We start from the raw sequence: 20,940 nt of genomic DNA on the forward strand, positions 1-20,940 counted from the left end.
GAGTCAGGAAAAGTATTGGGTTGATGGCCTCTTTCCTCTCAGTTCTGAATACTCCAAATTTTTTGCCCTGACTTACAGAATAGTCACTTGGTGTGGGGCTGGGCTCTCTGACAAAGTATGAAAAATGGAATTAGTTTTGTGATCATATGCAATTAACCTACATTATGTGATCTTTGAGGGTCAAATAATAAAAATTGGGCTAACTGCATCTCCTATGGCATACTATTTTTATTAATGTGCAGCAGTACTGGATATAGTAATTGATTTCTTGCATAGTCTAAAGGTCTTTTTGTGGAAATGATGTATAAATTGGCTAATGGGTTTGACTATGTTTGTGTGTGGCAGATGCTTCTTGCAAGCATCAGTTTAATCTTTCCTTTCGGATGATTAAAAATACAAGTGAATCTTTATATGCCCTGTCATTGTAAACCTAGGGAGGGAATTCTCTGAGGAAGATGCTGCCATTAATGGTATTTGTGAATCAGCACAAAAAGGCCTTGTCTGTCATGGCATATTCTATTACTATGCTTATCATCCCCAGTAGCAAAACAGAATGAGGGAAAATTCCCTTTTTAATGAAAAATCAGTCAGTTTCCCTATGGCATGTTGGTTTTAGATGTTTTTGAAGAGTTTGAGAGAATCTAGCTTGATGTTCAAAGTCATTGAAGTTCCTGGTGGATGTTTATATAGTTATCAGTACAAACCTGAGGCATCTCATTGCAAGCAGCTGCATAAATTATGTGCACAGAAGTTTCCTGGTATTGTGGCTTAAGTCCAAAGGGAAACTGAGCACCACATGGCTGCTTGTTCAAGTCCTTCCCCCCCAGGGGGATGGGGAGCAGAAAATATAACAAAAGACTTGAGGATCGAGACAAGGACAGAGAGGATGACTCACACTTTATGGTCACACACAAAAGACAGACTCCATTGGGGAAGAAAGAACATCAATTTAATTTGAACACCATCACCAGCAACACTAATTTACCAATCAAACAGAATAGGACAGTGAGAAATACAACCACATCTTTAAAAAGACCACCATTCCCCCACGCCTCCCTTCTTTCCGGGCTCGGCTTTGCTCCTGATTTCTCTACCTCCTCCCTCTGAGCAGCACAGGGGGGTAGGGAATGGGGGTTGAGGTCAGTTCATCACCCGTTGTTTCTGCTGCCCCTTCCTCCTCAGGGGGAGGACTCCGAACTCTTCATCTGCTCCAGCATGGAGTCCCTCTTACAGGACACAGTCCTCCATGAACTTTGTCCAATGTGGATCCTTCCCACAGGCTGCAGCTCTTCATGAACTGCTCCAGCGTGAATCCCTCCCACAGGCTGCAGTCCTCCCAACAACAGACTGCTCCAACGTGGGCTTCTCTCAGAGTCCTGGCCTTCTTTGGGCACAGCTACCTGCTCCAGTGTGGGGTCCTTCACGGGCTGCAGGTGGAGATCTGCTCCACCGGTGACTTCAGTGGGTAGCAGGGGGGTGGTCTGCCCTCTCACCATGGGCTGCAGGGGTGTCTCTGCTCTGGCACACCTCTCCCCCCCACCTCCTTGCTTTAACTGACCTTTGTGTTTTCATAGGTATTTCCCTCACTCCTCCTCATGCACTCAGGTTCCCCTTCTTAAATATGTTATCACAGAGGCATGGTCACCATCGCTAATTGACTTGGTCTTGGCTGGAGGTGGGTCCACCTTGGAGCTGAGGGAGCTTCAGAAGCTTCTCACAGGAGCCACCTCTGTAGCCCTCTCCCCTGCTACCAAATCAACACCGCACACACAAACCCAACACACCTGGGTAGGTCTACCTGTAGTTATGTTGTAACAGGAAGAAATCAGTTGCACAGTAACACTCATCCTGGAGCAATGCATCAACTTCAGAAAGTCGGCTCAGCATAAACCTCATTTTGATGAGTCATCTCAGTTGTGAACACAGGCTGTCAGAAGAAGTGGAAAGAACTGAAAAATTTGTCATCATATAAAAAATACTTAACATATTGAAGAAAATATTTTTATTCTGAATCCTTTAAATTATGTGTGAAATTTGTTCATTCAATGTAAGTATACTACAGAATTATGACAATTCCAATTAACTTTGTCAAATGGAATGAATTCAGATGAAAAACTGTATAATTATAAGTGATTTTTCGGACTGTATCCAGGGAACCACTTAATGCAAAGACTGATGTACCTATCTAGAAAAACTGAAGGAATTTGACACATGGAGAAAACTGAGAAGGAAAAAATTGGCTTTTAGCTGAGATTTGAAGAAAAGCATAGCGTTAAAAAACCGGAGAGCAAGTTTTGTTTCTTCTCATCCTCTTTTCTCCTTTTCTTCTATACAAACTTTCTACTTCATTGGGACATCATAATCTTTTTCCCATCTTTACTGTCCCTCTGATGGTAGTGTTTTCTCTTCAGGCTGGAACGCCTGAGGCTGGAAGCCTGATCCAGGGGCTGGTGAAGGCCCTGTGAACTCCAGCCAGTTCCTGCTACCTGTTCCTGCTGGAAGAAGCAGCCATTGGGTTTGACCCTGGGCATTACATTGTGCTGGGCAAGGCGGTTGTGTCTCACTGAATTAATTACACCAGAGGTTAGCCCAGTGCTTGTTGCTTAGTACAGAAAATGGGTGTCCTGCCCTACCTGTTGATTTTACTGGGGAGTAGGATTGTTCTACAGGGTTGAAAATACCTCTCCATGCATTGCATTGTGGAAATCTTTTGTGTATTCTTTTGTTTAGGAGAAAAAAACCTGCTTCCAACTGTGTAAGGGTCAGGACTAAAAACGTTATCACTATCTCCATAAACAAGAATGACAAGCTTCCAATTAAACAGGTTATACCTTGTGGATACTAAATATACAAATTGTTTCAACGTCCCAAGTTTTCTCACTGGCTTGGCTGAGCTACCATAGGATTTTAACAGATTACAACCTCTTTGATAATACTCTGTATTCAGAACTTTTTTCCTCTTTACTCCTTGGCTTTCAAATTCTGCAGGTCTTTTTTACTCTGCTGCCCAGTCTCTGACATCTCATTTTCCATGATTCCTCACATACCTTACAAAGTTTCCAGCCCCACCATCACTCTATTGTTAAGCTGCTGTTGCTGTGTCTTCCTTTCCTGCTGGTTGCCTCTGTGAAGTCCATCCCTTTCAACTGTCACTGTCTGCACTCTTTCCTTCACTAAGAGCTATTTTTTTTCCCCTCCAGTGTCTCTTTTGCTCTTAGTGAAGTCAGTTCTTTCATCTCTGTTATCTGGTCTGCTCCCCACTCAGAAGAGCTGTCTCAGTTCTCACTCCTGCAAGGTTTTTTTAAGGAATGAACTCAAACAACATTCTTCAGTGCTCTGCTGTTATTCCCACCTCTCTCCAAAACAACCAGCTCTCTCCTTCTTCCTGTACACTGATTTTATCCAGAGAACATTTCCCCCTCCATCTGCTGACTGACTCAACAGATGCTCACCTATCACCACCCTGACTGTCCCACCTACCATTTTCTAGGTCACACAGCCACAGTTTAACCTGCACAAACTGCTTAAATGTTATGGAAAGGTATTAGTAACTATCACTTAATGATCTCTGTAACTTGCTAAACAAAAGGAGATAACTTTTCTTGAGTGTGTGTCAAATGTTTTCATAACACAGAAGAAAACAGACCAACAGGTAAAGCCATGATTAGATGACACCAGAAAACAGATGCTTATTGCAAGGCTTGCTTCTGGGGCAGCAGTATTGTTTGCTTCAAACTAACTCAGTGTGAAAAGGCATTTTATATGTCTCTAGAGAATTCATACAACATGTACCCTTAAAGTCTTACAAAACAACTTAAGTCTGGAATAAGCTTGAGAAGTTTTGCAGTAGGAAAATATTATATTGTAGTTTAATAAGTGTTTACAGATCTTCTTTTCAAGCAGAATATTTTGTGGATATATGCATACAATATTTCTGCGGAATACATACTATAATTTATTTCTCTAAACATCAATATCTCTATCACTCACAACTAAAGATCAACAGCTTATTTCTAATTTCATAGTGACATATTATTATACATAGTTTCAGTAATGAACAATGTCATGTGAGTGTAAATGTAAAATCTGAAATAATGATAGTCATTCTTCAAAGCTATCCTAAAGTTGCAGAGATCATCTAAATTACTTTGATCTGGAAACTGTGTTAGAAACCTCACAGCCAAAGATCTTTCCTCTATTCTTCCACAGAACAGGACTGAAAATACAAGTCCCTTAAGTGGATCTCTACTGCTTTTTTTAACTAAGGAAGATGGTATGTGGACACCTGGGGTGTATTTATCTTCTTTTAAATTCACAAACCCTTAAAAAACCTTTGCACTGGGATTGCAGCTGTCAAGAGTAAGAAAATTCTGTTGCATACACGAATGAGAGATTTTGACTTTTGGTCTTTATTCTGAGTTGAATTGGAAATGAGAAATTTGAAACACTTCAGTAAGAAAGGTATTTTTAAGTCAATGAACAGAAATAGTTTATTTCAACAGCACTAAGTTTTCTTATTCTTTCACCTTTTTATTTTATATATTAAATGATAGAAAAATATTTCAACTTGTAAGAGAAAAATTTTCAAATTTATACTTTATTGTGGAAATGTAACATTAAAGTATCCTACTAATGCCAGAATTTTTTTTAAAAAAAATATATTTTATTAAAATATATGTTTGCAAAGTATTTTGTTTCTGCATAAAACACCTTCTAAAAGGGAGTTTGTAACTCGTAAATTTTTCTTTTTCCAATCTGAAAATTTCTCCAGATTATGCCTTTAGACGAGTCACAAAAGGGAATTTAACACTAAAACCAGCAGGGGCAGTCTAACTTCATTTTATTCCTTGCTGAAATCAGATGAATGTAATTCAGGGGTCTGGATATAATAGATGACAGGGCTAAATCCTAACGACTAACTCATAATAGGTATTCTTCTTGGACAAAAACACCAGTGTTGCTCAAGATGTGCTTACAAGCAAAGGACTTTATATTCAGAGGTGTGTGTGTGCAGAATTATAATACTGTCATGAGTAGAGAGCCCATAAGCATTATACTGACAAAAAAAACCCCAAACCAATATCTAAAAGATTTTAAAAATACAAGTGAGATTGTGGTATTTTTCTCTTTCCAGAAGTACAATTCTGGGGTTTTTTTAGGTCAGACAAAAGCTATTAATGCTAAACTTCCTTTATTGTGCTAATTGTATTCACATTCAGAACATACTCATTTATAGGGAACTTGTCCTGCTAAATAAGAATCAATTTTTCATTTGGTCATAAACAGAACTGAAAGTGCAGATCAAACCCTTTTCAAATTAAAACCAACTTAAATTCCCAAAGTATATTATGATGTAGTCAAATTTTTGATAGAAAATGAAGCAACTGGGTGTCAGCTTGTTTTAGTGTATTGTTTGTGAGATGCCTACATTCCTTTCCATTAAATCTATATATGTGTTTAGATTGTGAGTCAAACATTTTTTACTTAAAACTATGAATGAGTGATGAAATATTTTTGACTAAAAATCATAACTAGATGATTCAAGTTAAACAACACTGATTCAAAAATTTTGGAGACATTGCTTTTGTTTTTAAATGGCTTGTTTAAAATAATTAAAAATATATCCTACTTTTTAGTAAAGAAAATACTAATTTTAGGACCTACACTGGCACCTTTGAACCATTTCCTCTCCAAAACCCTACTTTTCCAGTTTTATAGAACTTGGGAGTTACTATATTGGCTCTTTGTGTTCATGTTAGCAGACAATTTTTTTTTAATCTTAATTATTTACATGTTTGCATATTGACTTATTATTAAAAAATTATTTCATTTCCTAAACTTTGATAAGTTACAAGTTTTCACAAAGTATTGATGTGTGAATCAGGCAGACATGATTAGACCATGCTGTTTTCCTTTCTACGGCTGCTGCCCTTAATTGTATCCATACCATTTCCTAATGCAATATTTAAGCAGATAATTGGCTAATTGCAAAAAGGAGTGGGAATGATTAAACCAAGCATCGTGCCCATACATAATTATACAAATTCTTGCTGAGAAGTTGGGGAAGTCTTTGATGGTGGTGATAGGAAGAGTTTCTTGGAGGGAAGAGTTTCTTGGAACATAATATATATCCAATGACACTGTCGAAGTGAGATTTTACCTGCTGTGTGACAAATTTATTTAACAGAGCTGCCTGGAGCCTGAAAACAGGCTGGGTGTGAGGATCTGGACATGGAGGGCTGGGCGTGGCTGGGGAGGGCCCAAGCAGGGGCTCTAGGAGGGGGACATGAGAGGGAGGTTGAGGGACCAGGGGAAGAACAGGGGAAGGTGCAGATGGGAAAAGGGAAAAGGAATGATAGAAGAGGTGGGACAAAGACCAGATCCTCCACTGCAGCCATCAGGAACAAGTCTTGGCTGCTCACTCAGATGAGTTGTGTCAAGGAGCTGAGGGAACTGCAAAGGAGGAGAGCAAGGAGAGCAAGGAGAGCAAGTCCCTTGACTCTAGCCCCCTAAACCCCACTGGTTCCTCCTTCAGCACTCACTTTCACTCACAGTTCACTTTTTCCTTAGTTCATTTTCCCACCATGTCAGAGGTGTTGTCTGGGCTCTGGACAAGCCCATCAGGTAACAACCAAGAGTAAAGAAGCTGTGCCACATGAGCCTGCTCACGATGCTCACCCTGTCCCATGTAGCATTCACAACTTATAAAACCCTCTGTCAATCAGTTTTATTTTACCATATGGGTGGACAATGTAAGACAAACATAGAAGCAAACTGTTGCTTTTGCTGGTTAGAACCTACAATCACTGCAAGAAACAGCAACTGTTTGCTTGCGAATGGTATGGTTTGATGTCCTTGCCCTTTGGCTAAGGTATAGTCTTGTAAAATATCTTGGTTACTACATAACACCACAAATTTAAGACAGTAGTATATGAGAGATTTCTGCATGCATTGTAGAAACTGCAGTATGAACTGCCATTACCTTGTAGTAAAGACTATCAATTCATGATCATTGGACTGGGTTTTCTTTTCTTTCCACTTGCTTCATAGGCTCTCAGTGGTGTCTGAATGCTGTGGGTGTCACAGGGACAGCAGGCAACAGTGGGCAACTCAGGGAAGGTGTCAACTGAAGATTGATTCCCAGATTATCGAGATCAATCCCTTTTATTCCAAACATCTAAAAGAAATGACCTGTGGAGCTGGTCAGAGACCAAATCTCATTTTTTTCAGGCTGGGATCAATGGCTAACTCAGTTGGATGCTTTCAAGAACAATGGGAAATCATGAGTAGAGTGCTTGCAAGCTTTGTGAGACATGGTACCTCTTATTGACCAACTGTATTAGAAATAATGAGAAAATCATTGGAGTTCTGTTACAGTGTACTTATTCCCATGGTGGAGGGAGGGACTGTAAGTCCTATATCTTCCGTAAGAAAGATTTCTGAGGTAGACATGACCTTACCTCAAAAAATGAAGTGTGTTTTGAGGGATAACAATATAAGTCATATAAACATTCCAAGCCTTTGATCACAGCCATATATTGGGATGTGCTAGTTATCTCTACAGTCGATCTCAGCTGTTTTTGAGGAGAAGCTGCCCCAAAAGTCATAATTTTAATCTCAAACACAAATGGTGGTTGTAGTCTCACATAAATTTGCAGTTTGTAGCTTTTTATAAACAGTGTTTGCCTTGGAGTGACATGCTTGTGCTAGCAGGTCTGAGTCTAACTTTTCGCCTTTCTGAAAAACGTTAACAATGAAAGCTTGCTCAGCTGAGGAAACACAGCAGTGAGGTATCCTTACAAAAGAGTGCAGTGAGAAATAATAATAATAATAATAATAATAATAATAATAATAATAAAGCAGATATCATTCATGGGTTTTTTCCACAGTCTGACACAGAACCTTACCCAGAGGGAAAACCTTCTATCACCAATAAAAATAAACACTGGTAATTTCTGTGACATGAAAATACCTCTACGTATTTGTGCATCTGAGACAGTCTTTGGATTTATTTGCAATTATTTCTTTCTCTGTCATGCTAGTCTCTTGAACACATAAATAAGTGTGTTTAGCACAACATTTGTAATGACTTTTAGCCCAGTTATTTTATGATTGAAGCCATTCAGAGTTTCTTTTTCCCTTTTGCCTCAACTTTTCTATTATAATTAATAACTTTTCTGTGTAGCACCATGTAAGCAGGTTGTGAAAAGCCTCTGAATTTACACAAGTAATATATTCTCTATATTGCATGGGTTTCTATGTCCATACTTCTGTGTCTGTAATATCACAGTGAGTGTTATGTTCTGAAGAATCCAGTTACTCTGTGAATCCAGTTCCTCTGTGCTGCTCTTCAGGTGCTCTCCTGCTGACCTGTCACCCCTCTCCAGGCTCTGGGCATCTGTTGCTGGCACTGGCATCAAGCTGGTAGGAGTGAGATGAAGGTAGTCTTCTCACACAGATGAAGCAGAGAAAAACACTACTGGTTTTATCACAGAACAGGTAAATGTACTCTGAAGAAGTTAAGGTATTTGATGGGCTAAGGGTCCTGTGGAGAAGAATGAGAAGAGATAGTATCTTTGTGTAGATGAAAGGACACTATGTTACATGGAATTATTTCCAACATTTCTGGGAAAGAGATCTTATAGGAGGGAGGGTCCAACACGTCGTGCTGAACGAAAAATGCAAAATGAACTTGAATGCACTGCATGCAATGGTGTGAACACATCAGGGAAGAAGCTTCTGTATTTCAGTCTGAATGGGGAAACCTCAGTGGCAGACATCAGAAGGAGGTACAGCAGCAATGAGAAGAAAAACTTGCTTTATCATAGCACCAAGTGAAGACACTGTTTGGTTATGTGACCTCCTTACCAGAAACTCTGTGTTTTCATCCCTCCCAGTATTCCTCACATCATACTGAGGTCTGTGGCCATTCATTTTGCCTGGGGACTGACACCTTCTGCAGCCTCTCCCTGGCTGATGGGCAAGGGCTGCTCCTGAGGCTGAGCAGAGGGGGAAGGCCTTAGTCTCACTTTTTCTTTATCCACTTGGCTATCTGCATTGGTTCTGTGTACTCTCGGTGGCAATAAATCAGTCTATCCACAAGGAAAATCTTGAGGTGATGCTATCTTCCAAAGCAGAGCTCAAGGGCCTTGAGAAGTGATACTATTACTGCAGTAATGGGAAAAGTATTTACTGTCAAAAGAACTGATGCCTTGTTAGCCTAACTAATACCAAATTAAGCATGGTTATTCTAAATTTTATGTAAAAGACAGTACTTATTGAAAAAAAGGGAGGCAGAGCCTGGAACAGTATTCCTGCAGTGATGATGTCAGAAGGTAGGTTTTTGACAAGAATGAATTGCAATCCAACTTTTTCAGTTCAGGTCTTAACATCAAAACTGAAAGTCTCAACTGTGAGATAGGATTTGAGAATGCACCCATGCATCCTTAGTCTCCTACTATTTGCCTCTATGTACATCTCACAGATACAGCTCATGAGATGTTGTCACGGTCCACTCGGTGGACTCATGATGGTTCGTTTGCTATGATCTCAAAAGTGCAAAATTAAGGGGACCAACACCAAAGGGGATTACATCAATCAAACAGAGAAACTTTATTGTGTTGCCAGTGAAGCGGCATGTGATAGTTAGAGATGGGTGAAAGAAAAAGGGGAAAAATAAAGTTAAGTTTAGAGAGGAGAGGTTATAGCTACCACTGCTATCTCAAGACATCCTAACGGTCCTGGGTCCAGCCAGCGCTCCATCATCGGTTGTTGTGAGCCTTGGTGGGGAAGCTTCAAATTTTCATTGTCTAGAAATCGTCTTTTATGCTTAGTGACACACCTTGCTCCTCCTCTGCCTCAGGGATCTGTGCCCTTCTCAAGCAAGGCTACCACGCATGCATGAGGGGGAGTGTCCGAGGCGTACGTAGTTTGTCTTAGAGGCGGGTAGCCTTCAACAGGGAGGTGTGTTTTAGTATTATAATGAAGCAAAGTTCATCTAAAGTTCATGATTTTTTCATCGATGTTATGGCATCTTTTTTGACAGTAGCTATGTGGTCATCTCTGACGGCTCCAGTTAGATCAGGTACTGAACAATAGCACAGCACTCTTTGTACCGCATGGCTCAGGTACCGAAGAACAGCACTGCACTCGCTGTGCCACACAGTTCTGTATTCAGAAGCCTTTGCACCGCATTCCACTCCAGGGATCGGCAACTGTGTTCCAAACAGGCCGTTGTCGGGTACCTCACTGTCCATGTCCCTGATGACAGTGTTGAGACAATGCTGATCTTCTGACCGACTCTTACAGATGTGACTTCAGAATCAGGATCCATGTAAATCCCTTGAAAACATTAATAACATTTCAATAAATAAAATTTCACTTAGTGCTAATAGCACATTTTTCATGTGTTTGTACCTGTGCACTTGCAAGATATCACCAAGAAGTTTAAACACATCTTTGCATAGCAAAATAGGTAAGTCAAACCTGCTGGTACCTTGTGAATTGTGAATATGTATTTCTATGTAATGTGTTCCACAGACTATTCAAGCTTTTCATTTGCATAAAAATATTTCAAGTGTTTTATGGTTGTCTTGAGTCTTTAGTTAAGCCTTTAGCTTTTCTGTATGTTACAATAACCATAACTTTGAAAACTTGTTCACAACTGTAGTTTAATTAAAACTGAATGCCCCTGACTGTCCCTTTTGTCTTCCTGATGACTGTTACTTCCCAGGCAGAATTATTGTCTGAGCTACTGTAAAGCTACACTAAATATGGTGCCTGCCTGAGCTTGTTAAAAATCAGTGCTGTAGCCTCTGTCTTGTGTTACAGCATGGGTAACCTGATATTAACAGCTCTGAAAAAAATGGAGTTTTGAGTGTTCCACTCCTGCTTATGGGATCATCTTGCCTGCAGCCTTCAAATCATTGAAGTAAATGTGCACTAAGTATAAAAAATGTTTGAATAAAATGTGCAGGCATTATAGAATGAATCAGAATGTTAAGGAGCAGATGATCTTTACCATACAGAGTGCTATCTAGTGGTTTTATCTAGTGGTTTGAGTGCTATTTCAGGTTTTACTGGTTAGAAGAGGTACATCTTCAGAGGTGTGTAACTTCCATTGCCCTTGTCCTTTGCACCAACTGTAAAATAGAGTCAATATTTTAGGGATTTTAAGGGATTACGTGGTTTTGCTGACAATCAGGATCACATTTAGAAGGCCCTGGTCTCTCAGACCCATGATCTCTTTTGATAGAATATATTACTTTAAAGTCATCTATCTGTCCTTAACTATCCCAGAGCCTCAACTTCTTTCTCAGGTGCAACACAGTTTGTGTAGGGAATTGTAATTCTTACCTCTTTAATTAAAATAAAGACTTCACTTACTGCCATCCACCTTAAGCAGAACTTCATATCCACTCTCAACTTGTGGTGGTGCAACCCCCAACCCCTCCTGAGCTGCTCCGTGCTTGGTGCGATTCCCTGCCCCAGGCCACATACCAACATAAAATGTATCGTGAAAAGACAGCGGACCAGAGCATTAAGGCACCCCCTTAACGTACCTGGGTCCTGCCTCCCCTATTGCTTGGGAACAGTGATGACAATCATTCATCTCCTGACAGCCTAGTACATCTGTACCTGGGTGATACCAGAACTCCAAGATCTAGCAAGTTCTGGGCCTGTGCAACTGGTGGAAACTACCAGAGCATTTCATCATCCAAGTCAGGCTGAAATGGAAAATTACCTGATGAAAGTCAATTATCTTGGACGCTATATATAGTGACCCTAAGCAAGACCCTTTGAGCTCTCCTGGATAGCAGTGGACTGGGACCAGCATCTCCCCTGAGCTGGGACACCTCTCAGGCTCAGATTCCTTGGGGTTTAAAAAACATCTGCCGACAAAGCTGAGGAAAGGCCAGGGCGAAGTCAGACTTCTTGAGACTCAGTCATCACCCTTTGAGCATTGTGAGCATTTGCTCTAAACTCGAGAAGAGGGAAATTTTATCTATAGGCTAGCCTCTTCCATCCACCTCTCTACCTATCTATGTGTTTGAATGAGCACATTAGCCTTCACGAGTGTTGCTGTCTACATATTTCACTGGATCCAAATATTTCTGTCTGTCTGTCTGTGTGTATGTTTTGTGTTTATACATATGTACATATATATATTTTGATTTAAGGTACTTTATAGTAAATTAGTGTGAATCTTGTCATTCTCAAATCTGTAATTAAGTTATAGTTTTAATTATAGCATATTCTACCAAATCACCTTGTTAAACTTTAAATTGGTCAATCATTGAGTGCTGCTAAAATCCAAGCTTTTGATTCACCTCACACCATTAATAAATCATGAATTGCTACTAAATCATAGCCATGTCATAATATTTTCATCCGCAACACAACTATACTGAGATTATATTTGATTTGGAAATCTACCACCTCTCTCCACATCCAGACTAACATCATAAACATGCTCCATGTTTGTATGTGTGTGTGTGCGTGTGTTCCTGTGGCCATGTCCTTTACTTGGTGAAGAAAGGTAAAGTTTTGCTTGTTTTTCTGACAATGTATTACCACTATCAACAGAGAGATTTATGCCTTTCTTCTTGACACAAGAGCTTGAAGGGGCACAATGCCCCCAAAGGAAGCATCTGGATTTGTACTAGACACAGAGCAATGTATATTTTTCTAGCAGGTCAGTTGCTTGACAGAGCATGGCAAAAAGTATCCTTCTGCTATCACTTTGCTGTGGCAGTGTGGAGAGAGTAGGAATTTTGTTAGCTGGTGTCTAACTTACAATTTTGATGTGTCTTATGCACCTTAAAATATATTGCTAATTTTAGTACATTGAATGATACTTTGACAATGATATTTCTATGTTACCTGACAAGGAAAGAAGGCTCCTAAATGCATTTGTTACTTACTGCCAGATTCCTGTGGAGTTTGAGAATGCACGAAGAGATAATGTGATACAGTATTCATATTAACCTCTCCTTAAAGCTAGTTGTTTCCTGATAAAAACATTGCCTTACAACAGACCTACTGTTCAGAAAAACTCATCCATACTATGCATTCAAATAAAGCAGAAGGTTTGAATATGAGGCATTTTAAAATTATAATCATGCCCTAGCTGCTCGGTTTGTGTTTTGATGTATTTCTTGGAACTCAGACCCAGAGAAGGGAATTTGCAGTGTTTTGTCTAAACAGTTTCTGTGATCCTCACCAGCATTACAATTCTGTACATTAGAAGCTGGCTGAAATTTGGAATTCCAAACAATTTTGACAAGATTTTTGAGAAATTGTTGGAATAAATTTTGAAGAAAAATTTGAAAAAATTGAAGGATATTGTTGAGAATAAATTTTCAGACTTCTCTGCTTCTTTAAGCAGATCTACAGCGTTTTTTGTTTATCAAGATACACTACTAATATCTCGGGGAGGGTGTTTTTTTTAGGCAAAACTCTCAACTGTGATTAACATTCAAAACTGTGTTAGTCTCACAAAACCAATATATTCAGCTTTATATATTCAGCAGGAATCTACACAGCTCTACTAGGATAAATTTTAATAGTAGGTCTTTTTGGACAAAGCCACAAAACAATATCATGCATTTTATCTAATGAATATTTCATGTTAAATGCATAAACAGTCTTAGAAGCAGGGACCAGAAATTAATATCTTCTTTCCAGTAAGTGCCCTCGCTGACGGGTCACCAGATCTTGTTCTTTCAAGCACTTCTTGATCCCATAAATCCTCAACTATTTCCAACACAGTGTCATAATTTCAAGAGGAACATGTAGGTCAGGGCATTGCCCCAGTTGTTGAAAATATAGATCTGTCTCTGAAAGGAAATTGAACATGGGTAGGTGCTATAAAAAGGGACGGGAAGAAGCATTGTCACATTCTCTTTCTTTTCATGATTTAAAAGAAGTAATAGTTAATATGTACACCTCTGAGTGGTTTTGTATTTCTGTCTGTCTTGAAGACAGTAGTCAGGCCTGCAATGTTGAAGCAAATTTCCTAAACCCCAAAGGGTGCTGAAAATAATGCCTGGCACTAGTCCTAGGGTTTGAGCTTACAGCTGTGAGATCTTTCACCACTAGAATCAGTTACAATTCTCATCTTTTCAGGGCAAGCGCCTTTTTGCTTTATCTATCTCAAAGCCTTTTGATACTAATGTAAATCTCTTCACTAACTGCAGTGAATCTTTGATCTTTTTTCTGTAGGTTGTACCTCTGAACATGACACTTAAGGATTTTGGTTAAGTATATAATTATTGCTCTCTCCAAATCACAATGGATTATATGTTGTTGTCTCTGCACCACAGTATCTACTCATTTTACAACTGTGACTTTCATAAAAAGTTCTGTCTGTTTTATAACCACACCAGTATTTATTCACAAGAATACGTTGACTGACTGACTTTGCTATTATAAAGCCCAAGTTCTATGGGGGATGTTATTGTCTGCCAAAGTTTTACATAACAACTTCCTATAACCGCTGATTGCTTCCTCAGGATCCCTATAATCTGACATTATTTTCCTATTCATTTTCCTGTTTCTGTGTTCCAAGTCTGAAGCTGAAAACATCATTGTCCTGAAAGTTGTACTGCGGTACAAAAATTCTTAGAATTGAATCCATAAAAAGCAATGACTTTCATTTTCATGGTTTCAAAGCAGCAGCTTTAACTGTATCAATTTTAGAAAGATATGAGAAAGAAATTAGTGGTCAGAGCATACTTTTTCCCCTCTTACTCTCTCCTTCCTCTCTGTTCTGTAGTAAAGCATTTGCTATGTAAAGATTTTCACTTAGGAAGGAAAGAAATTGTTTTATAATTTTGAATACAGGGTTTTAGTCTATGCAAAGTATATGTACATCATACTTTGGTGTCTATTAGATCCTTTTTCTTAATTTTCTTTGTGTTGGAAATCTTCTAACTTAATTTTAAAGAAAAGATTGGCAGCCTACAAAGTATGAGGGCTTTATGTCAACATTTCTTGCACTCCTTTGGTCTTCAGGTACTTTAATTACTCTTCTAGCTTAGTACCTGTTGCTTTGCCTTATTCAAATTCTATACCTGAAACCCAAGTTTTTTCTTTGCTTGTATCTTTCTTTGTATCCTCTTCTATTGTCTTTCACTATCTCATTTTTTTTTCAACTCTTTAAAGAGAGTGCAAGTTACTTTCACCCATTCTTTCATACCAAGAGATTAAACACAACACCTACTAATACAGAGTTGATGTCTTCACTTTTTACACTCTTGATTGTTTCATTTTCTGCCATACTGCAGGAAAGAAAAATTGGTCTACAGCTGTACTTGTGCTAAGGACTTTAATCTTTACTAGCTAGCCCCAGAGTGGTGCTCATGTCTGAGAACAGTTTTGCAGCACTTTCTCATTAAACCACTGTTGTACTGTGCTGTCAGTACAACTCCTCAACAGTCCTTGACAATTCTTTCTGCAGGGAAAATGGGATAAAATTTGCTAATTTTCTGGAAAACGTTGTACACCTCTGAATGTTGGTATTCCTTTTTAGATCTGGTCTCAAAATGTGAAAAAGAAAACTTAGCTCTTGCTGTGAGCTTGCCACACTAAAGCTGTGGTAAAGCAAATGATAATTACCTGAGAACACATCCCAGTTACTTGGTATCTGAAAAAAACTGTAGCAGTCTGGGAAGTGGTTGAGCAGAGACCCACAGGGAAGCCCACAGCACCCAGAATGATAGAGACAAGAGTTCTGCCTGAAAGAGGGTAGTAATTCTTGAATTTCACTTGTTTTGTGTAGATTAGTCTTGTAAGAGCGTAATAGTCTAGCAAATGTTTTTATGTGTATGTGTCCCTTCTGCACACAAAAAACCACACTATAGTATTCTGTGGTTAATCACTATAACCAATGCAGACTTGTAGCTGCAAAACTGCAGAAGAATACATCGGTCCTTGGTAGTAGCCTAGTACGACTCCGCAAAACCTTTGTCAGGTTTTTAATAATCACTCCTATACAAAATTTAATGAGTAACATTTTCTTGACAGATTTCATTTTAACTTTCTCCATGTTAATAGCACTGAGTACATTGATATTAATATAGAAGTGGACTGTTTCTACAGCAAGTGATATTAGAGATGCTAATTGTGACTATTTGCCTAGAGATTATGGTAGATAATCAGAAGAATGCTGATGAAACATCTTCTGATATTACTCAAATTTTTGTCCTGTAGATTTTATTATTCTCATTCACAGAAGCTACCAAATAAATTATGTTCATGGTTTTGAGTGTAATGATGCTGGATGTTAATTGATGCTTATTGTAGGAACTTGTAAAATATCTTCTTGATAAAGTGACTAAAGAGAGGGAGTCAAAATTATTTTGTGAAGTGTTGATCAAACAAACCATTGATTCTTCTTACAGCAATTTTTATGAACTACAAATTAACAGTGTGAAAAGTTCAGCAAATATATCTTTGGGAATAATAAAAAAGTGCGATTCTACATTGCTGTTAATGATCTGACGATCATCAAGAAAAATATATCTTCTTAACAGTCATATTTGAGCACAGTATTTCAAAAGAACAGAAGCTGGGAGAAAGGAAATGCATCATAGGCACCAGTAAACATTTTTAATAGCACATTTGATCATGTCTTCTAAAGCAAAAAGCTGAAGTCAATTTTGTTATCTAATTATTTGGAAAAATCCTGAGGTGTTCAGAAGAGCAGCTCTAATGCCATTTTGTTTGCATCTCCCAGGATCTGGGATGAGAACCTGGGTTAATATCTGTTCAAGTCAGAATATATTATTATTCTGGTTTTGGAAATTTTTTTTTCCCCAAGGAGTATCTCCCCTGTTTATGGTGATTAGGTATCTCATTAAGATCATGATTTCCACAGAACACCCTCTTTTTTAAAAAAAAATATGAAGGTATCAGCTGAAAAGCAAGATATCAGAGATATTAATTTCAGTGGGTTCAATGTCTGAGTGCCCGGATGATTTGAAAACCAGTCATTTCTCACTAGCTTCCCAAAGAGAATCTATCTCATCATATACACAATTAAAAATTTTTAAACTTCTTTTTTTTGATAGATATTGATAATTACCCAGCTTCCATACTGCTTTGCTGACCAAGAAAATGAGCAATGGAAAATACAAGTGCATCCTGTAGATGATAGATAGATAGATAGCCTTGTTGTATATGTATATGTATATCACATAAAATTTAAATTTTTTTTTTTCCTTTAGATACCAGGAACAGGAGAGAGAATTAAAAGCAAAGACATGGTGCCTTGGAGACAGACTCTTCCCCCTTGTCTCACCTTAATCATGGCACAGCTGACACAGTTTGAGAGCCATTTAGGCATCCTGACTCAGATGGTGGCAGACATGTGAATTTCCTTTTTCTTTAAGCTCATACAAGGATCAAACTCTATCTTCTATGACATACTCATTCTTTCTTCCAGGAAGGAAGATTCTCTGACTGACATTCAAAAAAAAGCAGAGTAAAATGGATGTAACTGGAATTCTTTTTATAATATTTTTGATTCAGTATTAAAATTGATAAAGGAAGAAAATCCTATTCTTTCTACATCTTTCAAGGAAAACTCAGTGACAGGATTTAGAAAACCTTTGCCTAGTCACTACAACTCACAAAGTTTTTGTTCATTTAGAATAAGCAAAGTGTGCTCCCAAAATATGTTCTGCTGTTGTCTGACTCCTGTCTGCCTAGAGTTAAAACAACTGTAAGCTGAAAATAAAGATGTGCCTTCTTGATGACGAAAAGTTACATTTACACTTGTGTGGATAGTCCTTTCTTCCTGACATGAATTCAGTGCTTCAGTTACTGCAAGCCTTGATGTGTTTATACTAAGGTGATGATAGGAATATGAGACTCCTGTTGCCTCATGCTGCAGTTTCAGGGAAATACCATGCATGCTAAAAATTGGAAGGCTTCTTTTTGTTCTACTTTGAATTGCTATATTTAAAAGATAGAATTTTTATGAGGAATTCAGTGTTAAATCAAATCTCCTTCCAGAGTAGGTCATGTTTAAGTTCTATGGCTTCCACTGAAGCAGATTTAAGCCACTAAATACTTTGGAACATTCCCTTATAAATCTGTTAAACACATTATTTTATTGACTCATGTTATACTCTAAAAACATAGTAGCAGATGTTCCACTCTAAATTTTTCCATGAAAGTTGAGACAAATCAGATATTTTGAGGATCTACCCATATATTATAATCTTAGTGCAATTTAACATACATTTACTACTGAAAAGTTTTCTACAGCTATTTCTCACTGATGTTTCCTGTCAAACAACAACTAATTTTTTTTTTCTCATTTGTTGACTGTCAAAATAAATAGATGGACAGAACAACTGTAGCTAGAATGTTATACTGTCCTGCTTACAAATACTGCACAAAACCTCCATATCATTTCCTATGGAGAATCACATCACAAAATGTTGGAAAGTAACAAGAAAACTGCTGTGGAGGAACTTTAACAGCTTCTGCACCTCATGTGGCCTTGAGTTCAGCTAACCTGTGTTCAGAGCTGGGCATTTTTCAGACTATCTCTTTGGCTTTGGCCTGTGATCTTAACATGATGGGCAAATACCAAATATATGTGTTTCTGTAATTTGTTATTTTGAAAATCAGGTTTGTCTCTGGAGTCTCTTCAATGTACCCTTTCCCAGATGTTCCAGCTATTCATGTATGCTGAGGATATTCTCTTGCAGTCTGATGTCTCGTGCCTAACAGCCAAGATTGATACGTGCCTCTCTTAAGAGCAAGTGTAAGTGCTTGTGATAAGACACTTACTTTCCAACATGAGTGGAGAACTTGCACTCTCAGATTCTAGTTGAGGCATGATCTTTCTCTACATTAAATATCACTACTATCCCTGGGACCAAAGCTTAAAAATACCGGAGATAAAGGAAGGGTGCAACACATTAAGAAGCCTCATCCTTGCCCTTGCCCTTGCCTTTTCCCTTCCCTCTCCTTCCTCCCATCTGGTTTCTGGTTTTATACAGTCTGCACTAATATCACGCAGACACACACAGACACAGACACACACACACGTACATCTCTTGTCTAAGGATGTTAATGAAGACAGAGTTGGAAGAACACAGTGCAGGATGTTGTAGATGGAATATGTGGAATATTGTTTGTAGGCTGGTAATTATCGGAGTAAGCCCAAAGGTTACAGTTCTACGGTGTTGGATTCCGATACTTACAGAACTGGTTTGAACTGTTGTAGGAACTAAGGGCATGCAAATAAATACACTGTCTGCATACTGTAAAGTGTCAGATAATTATATACTTATATCACATATTATTTTAAGATCTGCAGTCTAGCAATGTAATACTGTAATTATAAACATACAGTTTTTAATACAGGAAGAAAATAAGCTGTTCATTGTATGAATTGTATTCCTTGTGACAGTTTTAACTCCTGAGAAATGATTGTAAAATATTTACCTTCTAGTTGAATAAATGAATAATTCAAGGTAGTTTATGACAGTATGTTTCTCTACAGCAGATATTTTTAAAAATTCTCACTAGTCAGATACTTTGTAAACACGATTCAAAATTATTAAATTGGTTAAAAAAATTATGCTGATTCCAAGACAACATTTACCGGATTTGAAAGATTATAAATGCATACAGCAAACAGAAACCAGAAGAAAAAATTATGTTCTGTATAAAACTCGTTTGAATCCTTCCATTCTACTTCATGTACAGACTCCTTGGAACAACTACAGTGGTGTGTCATGAAAAGTTGACTGTTTAAAGCCTAAAGGCTAAAAGAAAACCTTAGCTGGAAATGGAACAGAGAAATCAGCAAGGCACTCCAACTGCCACCCCCCCCCCCCAAAAAAAAAAAAAAAAAAGAAAAACCAGCAAAGCTTTCTTCAATATCTCCTGCCAGTATTTTTATGTTTTACAACTTAATCTATATGTATCTCTGAATATCTGCCAAAATAGCTGTTCTTACTGACTGTAAGGAAGTAACTCCCTCTCCTTAGTAAAGGATCTGACAAATTATGGGTGGTGGTACTCATAGAGCCATACCTAAACTTTCATGAAGATGACCCAGTTCTATGGTCAGACATTTTTCAAGCATTAGACTGGTTTGAAACTGTGAGTGCTGTGAACACAAAAAGAACCTACCTTTAATGGATCACATAACAGCTGGAGCTTTATAGAAGATGTGCGTAATAGAAATGGCACATTTAATGAGCATTTTCTAATGGGGATTGAGTAACTTGAATTACTGATATAATTATGAATATCTTATCATGTTTAATTATCTGCACAAAGAGCCCAGTAACTTTGTCAAAGGGGCTCCAGCTTGTCTTTAATATGACAATAATGTTTAGTACTTTACTTTTATGAAGTGCTTTCTAAACACTAACTAATTAATCCTTACAACACCCTTGCGAAGTGGATGAGTGAGTCTTGAGCTTAATTGTAGTTATGGGTTTTGTGACACCTACAGAGGTTAGCACAAATCACAGTTTCCCAGGACCACAGTGGGAGGATGGGAAGCTTTGCAGGGCTGACCCTATAGTACAGCTTTGATAGATCTAGTGAATTTAAAATGTCTGATTTCAAGTATGGTCCTTGATCAAACAACCAGCGTAGCCTGAATAGCCAGTATTGCTTAAATAACCATTTCAGGCTCAAACTCAGGGAAGTTTAGCACTAACTAAGAGATGAATAATCAGACGTGCAAGAGAAATGAGGGGAATATAGGGGAAAAAGAAATCTTTATAAAACCCTTGGCTAGTGGAAAATGTCGTTGCAGTCATCTTGAAAATTGATTTAAATACAGATTATTGCCACAGATTTACCATTTTTTACATCAGGACACAAGTAGGAAAAGCCAATACAAGTTTGGTTCCTTGATTTATAGTGGTAAAAAAGGTAGAGGATCTTTTCATGGCATGTGAC

The sequence above is a fragment of the Strix aluco genome, chromosome 4 (assembly GCF_031877795.1).
Source record: "Strix aluco isolate bStrAlu1 chromosome 4, bStrAlu1.hap1, whole genome shotgun sequence".
Lineage (NCBI taxonomy): Eukaryota > Metazoa > Chordata > Aves > Strigiformes > Strigidae > Strix > Strix aluco.